Source organism: Microtus oregoni, unplaced genomic scaffold, assembly GCF_018167655.1.
Source record: "Microtus oregoni isolate MIOR12 unplaced genomic scaffold, Mior012 000048F_ref0000485, whole genome shotgun sequence".
Taxonomy (NCBI): Eukaryota; Metazoa; Chordata; class Mammalia; order Rodentia; family Cricetidae; genus Microtus; species Microtus oregoni.
Window position 1 is genome coordinate 13,417,713 of NW_024543222.1, and position 13,629 is coordinate 13,431,341.

Consider the following 13,629-nt stretch of genomic DNA (forward strand, 5'->3'; position numbering starts at 1 on the left):
GTTTCTCTGATAAAGCAGTCTTCCAGATGGAAAAATATTGTCGTATGTCAGAAAGTCCCACGTCATTTTGTCAGTACTGTGCAAACCTGCTTGAATGCTCGAGTCATCCTGCCCCACCTGTTTAGGCTCAGAATGTAGCAGCAAGAACTTCAAGGCACCCGAAGAGCCACCAGCACAGTAAGAGTTGCCAAAAGATGATTCTGTGTGCTGTCTGGTTTTGTAGGCTCTGAGAACTCATGTGTACAGTCTCTCCTGTAGCTGAGAGAGGAAAGAATTTTTTCCCATTTTTTTTTCATCCCATTTAATGTGTGTTAAGAGAATATCCCGGTTTAATTCCCTGCACCCACATGACAGCTTACAGCTGTCTGTAACTCCAGTTCCAGGGACACCCTCACAGAGATATATATGCAGGCAAACTACCAGTGCACATGAAATAAAAATAAATTTAAAAAAAAAGAGAGAGAGAATATCTTAGCCTGGAAAAGATACTGTATGGAACATAAAGGAAAAGGGAGACCTTGTCCTCAAGGTGCCATAGTTTGATAGGTGCCAAAGACAGTTTCAGTGTAGAGCAAGGTTCTGTGACTGCTCAAGGGAGGTTCTAGGCACAGGATAGGCTGGTCACTGATGGTTTCAGAGGTAGGCATGACTTGGGGGAGCAGGGTGGGATTTCATTTGGGATGGAGGCCTGACAGAGCAAAGGAGGGTTGTAGGATTTGGGGGAAAGGGCTGGCGCATTCAGCAGAGTCTGGAGATACACTGGAGGTGGAGAGGTCCAGAGCCACAGAGTGTGTTGAGCCTGACTGATTCAACAGGAAATCGGGAGCTATTAGCATGTTTGAATATGAGTGACTCATCAAACGTTCAGCTTTCAGGTTAATCAGCAGTAGCCTGTGTGGGAAGACTCGAGATAGAAAAGCAACCTGAAAACAGAGTGGGGAAGAGCCATGGATAGATAGAGTCAATAGAACCCAGCTACTGATTAGCTAAGAAGCTCAGAGAGGAATTGTTTTTGCTTTTAATTTTATATGTGTGTGTGAATTTTTTTTTTTGATTTTTTTTTTTTTGAGACAGAGTTTTTTTTTCTGTAGTCCTGGATGCCCTAGAGCTCCCTTTATAAATTAGGCTGGTCTTGAACTCACAGAAATCCACCTGCCTCTGCCTCTCAAGTGCCTGGCCACCGCCCTGCCTTTTTCTCCTGTTTTATTTCTTTGCTGTGTCTTTAGGGTCTATAACAGGGTCTAACTACTTCATGATATAGTTTTATATTAATAGTTTAGATATGCTAATTTTGAAATATTTAGTTATAACCATAGATTAAAATTTTATTGTCAACTCACAGTATCAATGTGTTATATTAATATCTTTGTACAGAAATATAAATGGAAGCTACTGCTATCCAGGACTTATTTTAATTTTAAAATGTAGTTCTGCTGGGCTTGGTGGTCTATATCTATAATCCTGTCACTTAGAAGGTCTAGGCTGAAAAAAGAAAAAAAAAAGGTCTAGGCAGGAAATCAAGAGTTCAAGGTCATGCCTAGCTAAAAGTGGAGTTTGAGGACATTGTAGACTACAGAAGGCCCTGTTTCAAACAAACAAACAACAATAAAAAACACATATTACCCCTCCACAGCTCATTCTTTTATATATATAATTTATTTATTTTTATTTTATGTGCATTGGTGTTTTGCCTGCATGTTTGTCTGTGTGAGGGTGTCAGATTTTGGAGTTACAGACAGTTGTTAGCTGTTATGTGGGTAATGGGAATTGAACCTGGGTCCTCTGGAAGAATAGTCAGTGCTCTTAACCACTGAGCCATCTCTCCAGCCCCTCACAGTTCATTTTTTAACAATAAGAGTTACAACATAGTAGATATTACTTTAAATGATTAGATCTTAAATAAATATTACTAACTGTCCCTCAACCCCACCCCCACCCCCACCCCCAAAACAAGGTTTCTCTGTGTAACAGAGCTCTGACTGTCCTGGCATCTGCCACCACCGCAAAGCACACTAACCCATTCTTAAGTGTTATTTAAAAATTTCTCTCTGCTGGGAGATGGCAGACACCTTAATAGGAGGCATAGGCAGGTGGGTCTCTGTGGGTTCGAGGCCAGCCTGAGCTACAAAGAGAGTTCCAGGACAGCCAGGGCTATGTAGAGAAATACTGCCTCGAAAAAACAAAACAAAAAAACAAAAAACAAAAAAAAAGAAAAAAGGGGGAAGAACCTCCCTTGCTTGAGCTCAAAATTTTGATTCTAGTAGTGACACAGACAGGAAAGAAATTCATGGTGAGAAAAGCTGTGGAGAAAAACAGAGTAGGAAAGTGGATCAGCGCTGGACTGGGGTATGTTTGAAGGACTGCAGTTTTCAACAGGCCCCACAAAGAACATGTCATTTGATCAAGACCTCAGGGAGACAAGAGCTTCTAGTAGTGTGAAGATACGATGGAGTGTTATTGAGTTTGGGATTATCTCCCACAGGCTCATGTCCACAGCTGGTGGTGCTCTATTGAGAGGTTGTGGAAACTTGAAAGAGTGAGACCTGACTGTCGGAAGTAAGCCACCGGGGACGAGCCCTGAGGGTTCTAGCTGGGTCTTGCTTTCCCCTTGGTCAACATGATGTTACTGGCAGCCTTCTCTTTCCACTTACATGGACTAAGCTCCTTCCATCATGGCCTTCCTACCATGGTGAACTGTATTCTCTAAACTGTGAGCTAAGGGGCTGGAGAGGTGGCTCAGTGGTTAAGAGCACTGGCTACTCTTCTAGAGGATCTGGGTTTCATCTTCAGCACCCACGTGGCAGCTCACAATCCTCTGTAATTCTAGACCAAAGTTATCCAGCATCCTATTCTGGCTTCCACAAGTGCCAGATATATACATGGCACATAAAATAAAATGAAACAAAACAAAACCAACCCTGTGAGCCAAAATAAATCTCTTTCCCCATTAAGTACTGATTAAGTCTGATATTTTGTCACAGCAATGAGAAAAGTAACTGAAATACAGAGTAAGGGCAGGAGTTTCTGTGACCAGAGAGCATTGGGATGGATGGGTGTGACAGCAGTGGAGCAGCTGGAGGTAAACTGAGCTTGGAGAGAGATGGAAGCCAAATAGGATATATAAGCGACCCTATCCTGCCTTTATATGATTTATTATAAAGGTACACTTTTGCTTTCCTGAAACAAAATTTATAGATAGTGACTTACATACATAGTTTTACAAAGAAATTTATTGCTCAACTGGTAATCTAAAATTGAATAATTGGAAAAGAATTGTTAAGAGTTGAGATAGGATCTCGCTGTGTGGCTCAGACTGATCTGTAGAGCTCAGGTTGGCCTCAAATTTGTGGTTCTTCTCCCTTAGACTACTTAGTACTGAGATTATAGACACATATTACCATACCTTGCTCAGGAAAATAAATTTTAATCATATATACAGAATTAACTCTGTAAATACTTGGGCCATTCAGCTATGAGGGACACTGCACCTGTGAGGAAATACTGGGTCTGTTGATGGAGATGAGGATATCAACAGAGCCATGGAGACACTTTCCAAGATGGTGGACACTTCATGGTAATGGTCCATGTAAAAGAAGCAGTCTTGACTCATACAGCAGATATAGTTTGAGAAAATTCAGTATATCATTCAAAATATGTTTTTGAGCCTATGTGTAAAGCATATTGTGGGCTTGGATAGCTACTAAAGGTTTTTGTCCCATGTGGGTGACTGGCAAGTCAGAGTAGTGTGTCTGGTTATTTAGGACTACCAAATGGCTGGGTGTGGGGTGTGGTGGCACATGTCTTTAGTCCCAAACATTGGAGTCAGAGGCAGGTGGATCTCTATGAGGCTAGCCTGGTCTACAAAGTGAGTTTCAGAACTGCCAGAACTATAGAGAGATCCTGCCTCAAAAAAAAAAAAAAAAAAAAAAAACCAAACAAACAAAAAACAAACTACCAGCATCTCTGGCTCCCAACCCCTATGGCCATCAGAAAATGTGCTTGCAGATTTGGGAGTACTCCCTAGAGAACTGTACCCTCTCCCCTATAAAGAGTGCCAGTGGCCAGGGGAAGAAATGGAAGAATCCAAGTATAGGAGTGACATGCCTGGGTATTACACATTCAGTATGTCCCTGGCAACTCCACAGGTTGGATCTTGTGTTGGTTTGAATAGATATGGCCCCATAGGCTCATGTGTTTGAGTGTTTGGTTCATAGGGAGTGACACCATTTGTTGTTTTGTTTTGTTTTTGTTGTTGTTATTGTTTGTTGTTTTTTGAGATAGGGTTTCTTGAGACGGGTTTCTCTGCAGCTTTGGAGCCTGCCCTGCAACTCTGTAGACCAGGCTGTCCTCGAACTCATAGTGTGGGAGTGGCACTATTAGGTAGTATAGCCTTGTTGAAGGAAATATGTTACTGTGGGGGTGGACTTTGCTCAAGCTACCCCCAGTGTGGTACACAGTCTCCTTCTGCTGCCTGCAGACCAAGATATAGAACTTTCAGCTCCTTCTCCAGCACCATGTCTGCCTGCACTCCATCGTGGTTCTTCCATGATGATATAAATTAAACTTCAAACTGTAAGCCAGCCCAGTTAAGTGTTTTCCTTCATAAGAGTAGCTATTGTCATGGTGTCTTTTCACAGCAATAGAAATTCAACATAGATTCTTAAGCTCCAGTGTAATGGTATGTGACAGTGGGGACTTTATGAATAGCATAAAGATAAGACTCCACACCTGCATTAGTGTTCTTATGAGAAGAGAAGGAGAGGCCTGTGTATGAGTCTGTTTGTTATTTGAGAACATAGTGAGAAAATGTCTCTAGTCATGAAGAGAGTCCCCCACAAGAGCCATGCTGAACCCTGATCTCAGAATTCTAGCCTCCAGAACAAAGAAAAATAAATGTCAGTTGCTTAAGTTCCTCGGTCTGTGATGTTTTGACAATAGAGCAGACTAGGGCACCTGGCCTCCAGTTTGAGGATCAGCAGGTGCCAATATGGAATGAGACTGAACTGATGGGGCTAGGAAGAAGTTGAGACATCAGGCAGCAGTGTATTACACGTGTCCACACAAGGGAGGATTCTGCCCTAGGTCTAAGACAGTGGAGCAGGTAGGAAAAACCTGAGTGCAAGCATAGGCCTTCAGCCCATCAAACTGGTGTTCTTCAGAATACGTATCTGGGACTCCATTTCATGGTTTCTTAACTGTTTACTTTTTTCAGGATCTGAAACTTACACATATCCCCCCTCCCCCATTTCCACACTGGTTTTTGGCAGGTACAGTTGTTCCTCAACCAAACACATGTTGCTGTTCCCAGAAATAGAGGTGTCTTGTGCCAAAGTGGAGAATTGTACCTAGTAGGGAAAAAAATGAAGTGTATGGGTTTGGGGCACTAAGGTGAATTGTGACATTTTGCTTTTAGGTGTAGTCTTCCCACACCTGGTTTTGTGCTGCAGCTGCCCCTGTCTGCCTTTGAAATCTCCCCAGTGATTAGGTTCGTGTAGGTTCCATTTCTGCAGCTTTAAACCAGACACCAACTGTTTGCAGCTCTGCTCTATATCAGCTTTACAAAGTTTGTGTTCTACAGTTGAACAGACTCCTTAATATTCCCAGGACTGGCTTAGGGCTTCTTGTTCGCTCTGTAAAACACTCACTGCTGCTGCTTTTTGACATTCAGATCTTCATCAGATTACCCATTTCACTTTAGTAGCCCAGCTATATTTCCTTCCATCTCTTTTTCAATAATGGTGGACACAAAGGACTGGGTCCAGTTTAGAATCATTCTTACTAATCATATATTCTTACTAAGTATGCAACATGGCTGCTCTCCCAGCTAGACTCCCCTGGTGTCCTGTGAGTGGTTAATATTGGAGATTCTCAGGAGGGGTTAGAACAAAATTACTTAATTGAAATTTGAAGGCAGTCTTAAACAACTACATGAATTTCCTTTTCTTACCTTGGTCCTTTCTGTACTGACAGTCATGATCCATGAGTCTAGAAGCTAGAGTGATGCTCTTCTGCTATCCCCTTAGAGTTCAGTTGGCCACAGTCCGGTTGTGCAGGTACAGGAAGTACCTTCTGAGTCTGACTGTTACTCCTCTAAGTCCCCAGTTCTAGGTCATAACCAGGCTTGTGACGTCCATCTCCTAGATTATGTGGCAGTCACTCTTCACTGTCCCTGAAGGACAGTTATGCTGCCCCCAGTGCGCACCACCTGTGTCCATGTAGGGAGTGTGCATAGAAAGAAGTAAAGGAAGGGAGCATGTGCATCCTTGATGGACATTTCAGCTACGGATACCCTACCACAGCCAGTCTGAGAAGCACTGGCTCATGCTGTCAGGTCTGAACTCATAGTATTGCCTACGAGACCCATCAGTCTGGTTTACCCGTGCCTCTAGCCTCACTTCTGGCACAGAGCTCCTTACCAGGTCTCAGAAACCATGGCCTTTGGGGCTAGCGAAGTGACTTCATGGTTAAGAGCAATGACTACTCTTCCAGGGAACCCAGCTTCAGTACCTAACACCCACTTAGTGGTTCACAATCACCTGTAACTCCAGTTTCAGGGGATCTGACATCTTCTTCTGGCTTCTAAGGGTACCAGGCATGCAAGTGGTACAGGTATACATGCAGGTAAAAATGCCCAGACACATTTAAAAAAAAAAAAGTCTTGGCCTTGGCTTGTAGTGTTGGACAAAGAATCCATGTCCAGGTCACCTCCTTAGTCCTCAAGCAAAGTGAGCTCCTTCTTCACCTGGGTTCTGAGATTCTTCACTGCAACTTCTGAAGGACTTCCATCTTGTGCTGGGGTTTTGTCTTCCTGCCAGATTTCTCCTTCCTTGATGGGGCTTCTGGACCACCAAGGGACTCTTAATAGTTTAGTTCCCAGGATCCTTCTGACCAAGTGTCTTTTGAGAGTCCTTGGAAGCATGTGGAACTTACTTTGCCTCCTTGGATGCATCTACCCCCTGTCACTTGTACCACTGTAGCACGAATAATAAAAACCCGAGTCAGATATTCGGGTTCAACCTCAATATCAAAAAAAAAAAAACCAAAAAACAAACAATGCAGCCAAGCCACTAGAGAAGTCTTACCTCTACCAAGGCTAGGCAACCGCAGACTAAACAGATTGAGCAGCTTGAGCTCTTCCCATTTTATATTTCCTGTAGTGCTGGGATTAAAGGTGAGGCACCACCACCTGGGTTTGTTTCTGCATTGATCTTGTGTAGCCCAGGTAGTCTTGAATGCACAGAGATTCCATTTGCCTCTGTCTCCCAAATCCTGGGATTGAAGGTGTGTGTCACCACTGCCTGCCCTCTAGTAGCTTAGCTTTGCCCTTCTGATATCCAGGCAAATTTTATTAAAACATAAATAAAATATGTCACTGTGGTGGCAGGCAGTTCTGGATTCTTATGTAAAATTTCTCACAGCTTTTTGTGGCTTTTGTAGTACCTGATAAATTGAGTGTGTTCTTAGGAACAGTCCGAGATCTATTTGCAAAAGAACAACGGAAACATGAGATAGGGAAATTGTGGAATGTAAAGATGACACTTTCTTAGTAGTTCCATTTCTCAAGGAATTCCCAGACTTTGGGCATGATGCACATCATATTCCTTTTCCCCTCACTGCTCAAGCATGAGAAAGGTGTTTATTTATTTATTTCTTCTCCGTCTGTGGAGGACTGAAATTAAGTCTGACAAGGGGAATTGCGACAAAGATTTTATTTTGAACATACTTTGGGTCTCTATCTTTTTGGTTGTACCAGGGATTGATTCTAGGTCCTTGTGCATATTTGGCAAGTACTCTACTACTGAGCTGTATCTCTAGCTTTCTTTTTACTTTTTATTTTGAGATAGTATCTCAGTAATTGTGCAGACTGGCCTTGATCTTATTCTGTAGTCCTGCACGCCTTGAACTTTTCATTTTGTTGTCTCAACCTCCTGATTAGTTAGAATCAGAGGTAAAATCAGGCCAAGCCTCCCCTTTTTTTTTCGAGACAGGGTTTCTCTGTAGCTTTGGAGCCTGTCCTAGAACTAGCTCTTGTAGTTCAGGCTGGCCTCAAACTCACAGAGATCCTCCTGTCCCTGCTTCTCCAGTGCTGGGATTAAAGGCATGTGCTACCACCACCCGGCTAAGCTGCTCTTTGTGTGTGTGTGTGTGTGTGTGTGTGTGTGTGTGTGTGTGTGTGTGTGTCTCAGGCCCAGGCTATTGTGAGATGGATGAGAGACCAGCAAAATAGAGTCTTGACCAAATAAGGTATGAGAAAGAAATGAATGAAAGGTGACATGGAGATCTTAATCCTACAGACAAGACAGCAATGATACAAGGTGTGCTCTGAATGCAATAAACAACAGCCATTTCCTCAGGAATGAACTTAATGTTCTAATACTGTTTTCTGATATAAAATGTTGGAAGAAATAAAGTCATTGATGATTCCAAGTAAAAACTAAATGTCTGACATTCAAGCAACCTCGTTAGAGAAATATTTCTCCCCAGAGGAAAGGTATATGGTTACTCTAAGCTTTATGCTCCTTAAAGTTGTCAGGTTACATTGTAAAATAGAAAGTCTTAGATGCCCCACAAAGTCTAGCTTTCATGGGGAAAGAATTTTAAAATAAACGTCTAATCAAAAGGTCCTTGTGTTCTAACTCTTACCACCATAGCTGGGAAAGGACAGGACAAGCTGTCTTCATGGGAAACTACTGCATATCGCAGTGTCATGTTGGACAGGGACGACAATCATGAGGAAATAGCCAAGCAATCAAGAAAATGGCCCAATCCTGTAGCGGTCAAATTCTGTACTCTTATTCAGCTTCTCCTCAGCAGAAGTAATTCAGGATAGGTGTCACCACCAATCATGATGGAACTGAAAGACCACATACCTAAATGCCTTTTGGGATGCCATAACTTAACAGATGCAATGGGGGTGGGAGAGAGATGACCTCAAACCACAGACACCCAAAGACAACTAAGGACAAGTTAAACAGTGACAGCCAAAAAGAAGCATTTTATCCATATGCTTTCACAATTGTTAACTATGTTTTCATAGATGCCAACCAAATGGCTAAGAATATGCATTAGAGCCCAGATCTCTGTTATTATGGGTAGGGACTTACTGGCAAGTGGTATGTCCAATTATGAGACACTGCATTTTGAAGTGTGTCCCACCAGGGAGGAAAGTCAGTTGCATACAAAATGAAAACAGTTGTACATGAGTTGGCATTTATTGACGCTGAAGGGTGAGTGTTGAGATTTTGTTTGTGATCTAACAAATAAAGCTTGCCTGAGAATCAGAGTGTGGAGCTAGCCACTAGTTAGCCATGGAGGCCAGGCAACGGTGGTACACACCTTTAATCCCAGCACTTGGAAGACAGAGGCAGGAGGATCTCTGTGAATTCACAGCCACCCTGGGCTACACAGATTGATCCAGTCTAAAAGAGAAACAGAGCCAGTTGGTGGTGGCTCGTACCTTTAATCCCAGTACTTGGGAGTCATATGCCTTTAATCCTAGCACTAGGGAAGTGAAGACAAGAAGGGATATGGCTGGGCAGAGAGAGGATTATGAAGTGGGAGGAGACAGGAACTCACTACATTCATCTGAAGAATTCAGTCTCAGGACTTGTAGAGAGACAGGATACCCTATTTAGTCTGAGGATTTTGTAGATGTAGAGGTAAGAACTAGTAGCTGGCTGCTCTGCTTCTCTGATCTTTCAGTTTTCATCCACTCCCAATATTTGACTTCAGGTTTTTATTATTAATACTGATTAGAAATCACACTACAGGTGAGCACATGGGTTATACTGCAAAGTAGTTGGATTTCTGTTCTCAGAGAGAAAGAAAAAGAAAGAGGGACAAAAGAAAGGAGGACGGAAGGGAAAAGTGTTCTTGGTGGGTACACACACATTTGGAACTTCATATCTGGTCACTGTTCTTCTTAAATGCCTTTTGAAAGGATCAGTCAAGAACATTTCAGATCACTTAGAGAGATGCACTTGGAAGTATCTGACCAAATTTTATAGCATCTAGATTGTCCTGGAGAAGTCTCTACTCAAGAGAGGAAGCTGGTTCTAGTGGTTCTGTGTGGAGCCTCATAGAGGTTAAAAGGTGTAGGAGGACAGTACAATCTATGCTTTCCCTGTGTGTATCTAGATACCCTGGAGGAGTGGAGTGTTCCAGAAATACTGGTGCTCATCTTGGGTAAGGAAGAGAATGATCTCTCAAGGCTCTTTGAGCAGTAGTTAGGTGAGCAATGTGTTCTCAAAGGTTCTGTAATCAAAGGGTTCTTCCTACAGGGAAGAAGTCTGCCTAGATTCACCTCCAGAGAAAGTTGTCCATCCTCAGTTAGAGTTTGAAACAGTTAATTACATTGGTTGGCTTCATCAAAGCCCTTCTCTATTTAGTGAACTTGTGTGCCCCTCTGCCCCATCCTCTCCTATAACATACCAGTCTGACCAGCTGGTGATAGGGAAGTCTGGGGTGGGGGTGTTTCTGGCATGCAGTTGCCCTGGTGAGCCAGAGGATCAGACCTCCAGAGGTGTCTTACGGGTGAGAGTGGGAATAGAAGGCCTTTGTTTCCAGCTTGTTGGAAAGAGTTTTCTGAAGTAGCTTCTTATTTAGTCTTTTTTTTTCCATTTTGTTTTGTTTTTAGACTCTTCATTTTAGAAGTTATATACATATACAGAAATAAAGAGAACAACAGCAAGAAAGCCTTATGTAGCCAGTGCCAGCTACAATAATGATCAACACATGATAATCTGTCCCTTTTCTACTTCTATTTCAAAGCAAAAGCCACATCATCTTATCCATAAATTTAAGTAATTTTTAACATGGTTGAATAAACAGTACTGTGCCTGGACAGCTGCTTTTAACTTGTACTATGTAGGTGTTTGTGTGGGATTGTCTTTTTTATTAGGAAAATTTGGCTGCATTCTACCTGCAGTGTTGACTGTCCTAAATTACTGATAGCTGTTTGTTCTGCAGACTATACTGCTCACTGTGCATTAAGAGGGCAAAGGCCCATGCAGCAGTCACTCAGAGGTTTGCTCTCTGGTTAGTCACTAAATATATGTGAACTTTTTCTATTTACTGTGTATATTTCACAGCAAGCAAATAGGTAGACCCTGGCCCAAAGTACTTGGAATTCAGTACCATCCTTAAGTAGTTGATACCAAGGAAGCTGTATGAAACAAAGTACTTGTTCCATGAGAAACACAGGAGAAATATCGCATGGACCAAGTGTGTTTATTTCCTGGAGAAAGAGCTGTTTGAATGGAGGCTGAAGGGCAAACGAATTTAGATAGTGGAGGTGAGCAAATAAGGGCAAGCACAGACACCAGCATCAAAGTCCAGGATGAGTCTGGGAAGAGTTACCAGTGCAAGAAATCACAGAGAAGTAGACCCGTGGTTGACAAGTGTCAAACATCATGCATGAAGGAGTTGATAGTTTTAATCTCAGAATATACTACATTCATTTCGATGGTATTATATCTTTTGTGAAGCCGAATTTGTGGTAGTTGCTATAACAAAATTTACCATGTGAAAGTCTGTGTTAAATGGTAACGAGGGTGGTCACCTCCAGTTCATTATAAGGTTTGAGAATTCTGTAGTACTTGATAGGTACACGCATTCTATTAGTAAGTAATTATGATGAGGAATGAAACATTTTTCAGCTTTTGTGTATTTTTTTAACCCCATGGCTTCTTAGCTACTAGACCCTAAATACTAAGTTGCTCAGACCTTATCTGCTTAAAAAGTGGAACTGTTAGAAATTTCTTTAGGGAAATTGCTGACATGAAGACTGCTATAAACCTGAAGGATGGGGAACTAACGTAAGCCACGGCAGTAGGAGGCATTTAGCATGTGGAGAAGAGCCATGGGAGGATTTTAGGTAAGAAGAGACATGGATTGCCTTCTCAAGCCCTCTTAGGTAGCAAGTGGAATGTGGGTCTTAGAGGCAGAGATGAGAAGCTGAAGTGTAGACCAGTGGGAAATGATGATTCATATTCTCTCTCTCTCTCTCTCTCTCTCTCTCTCTCTCTCTCTCTCTCTCAGGCAGGGTTTCTCTGTGTAGCCCTGTCTTTCCTGGAACTCAAGTCTGTAGACCAAGCTGGCCTCGGACTCAGAAATTTGACTGCCTCTGCCTCCCCATGCTGGTAGTAAAGGTGTGCGCCACCACTGCCTGGCAATTCTCTCAGTTTTAAAGTGGTAAAATGAAAATGAAGAGGAGCTAAGTTCCAAAACAATATTTAGTAAATAAACATTTATAAAACTTGGGATCTAATTGAATGGAAATAGTAAGAGAAAGTAATACTAAGGACAAGAATGTTTGCAGATTATGTGACTGGGTAGTGCCAGGGCACCAGTCCCTTTAAGGTTATAGAGTGGGGAGTAGGTGCTAGGGCCTGCGAGGCTGGAAATGGGGACATTGTCAGTGCCAGGTGGGGACCTACCAAAAAGGATTTGAGAGTGCCTGTTAAGTTTGCTCACTGAAATGTTTCTGTGGCAGTGTGATCTTGACAGGGGGAAGGGCTGGGAAAGTGTAGGCGAGAAGGGGATAGAGAACTGAAGCAATGCTTTCCTGTAGGGCTCAGCATCAAATCACCTAGCATATGTTACTAGAACAAATTCCTGCGTCTCCAGATATTTATTTTCTAGGGCTTGGGCCTAGAAATCAGCCTTTAAAACCATACTATTGGATGTCTGCAGTTGTAAAATGCATCTACTTTGGAAAAGTTGTTTGGAAGTTTCTTGTCATATGTAAATAATATGACTCAGCCATTCCACCCCTTAAACAGCTTCCCAGCGGAAAGAAAAAATAGTTCAAATAGAGATCCAGATTCTAGTGTTAGTAGTTTTATTCACAATAACCAAAACCAGGAAGCATCCCAAATGTCCAACAGATAGGTAGGGAAACAAATAGAGGCACATCCTTAAGGCAGGTGCTACTCATTCATTTTAGTTGATGATACAAAACAGGGATGAATTTCAAAAACATTGTACAATGAAAAAGAATCCCTTCACAAATAATCTCCATTTGTCAAACTTAAACAAAGGAATTTATCAGTGGTTGTCTGGGGAGTGGGGATGATTTGGGAATATTAATTCTGGAAGAGTGTAAGAAAGTGTTTGGGATAACAGAAATAGTCTATATGTGAAGGTGACATAGGTTATATGGCTTTCAAGATTATTCAAACTATGTACTTTACTGCATTTAGGAAAGAAAGGAGATCATATGCAGAAGAGAGGGGGAGGAGTCAGAGACTTTAGAGATAGAGAAGGAGCTGGAGATCCTTCGAGATAGGTAGGATGCTGCCTAGGGCTCCAAACAGGAGTGTGCAATATCAGCATATAAAGGATGGAGCTGACAAACTCAGTCATGGGTGAAAGGTAAGAAGTCTCAGGGATCTCCTACGGTCTCCTGCATTTTACCTGTGATACTGGAGGCAAGGAGTGGAGATTTGACATACCAGGGATAAGTGGGGACAGAGGCCAACCAGGAAGTATATAAATAAATATCCTAATGACATGGGACCCAGCAGGTCATATATGTGCATAATGTTTTCCCAAATGATTGCCGTGTTATCTTTTTTCTTTTTGTTTTTTTGAGACATGATTTCTCTGTTTAATCCTGACTGTCCTGGA

The 13,629-nt window shown here is 42.2% G+C and overlaps 1 protein-coding gene across 1 annotated transcript in view; it reads left to right on the top strand.

Annotated features, from left to right (window-relative positions):
* The window catches only part of Ern1 (endoplasmic reticulum to nucleus signaling 1), a 91,060-nt gene that overhangs the window by 30,571 nt on the left and 46,860 nt on the right, over positions 1–13,629 (top strand). The gene's annotated exons all lie outside the window — the stretch shown is intronic.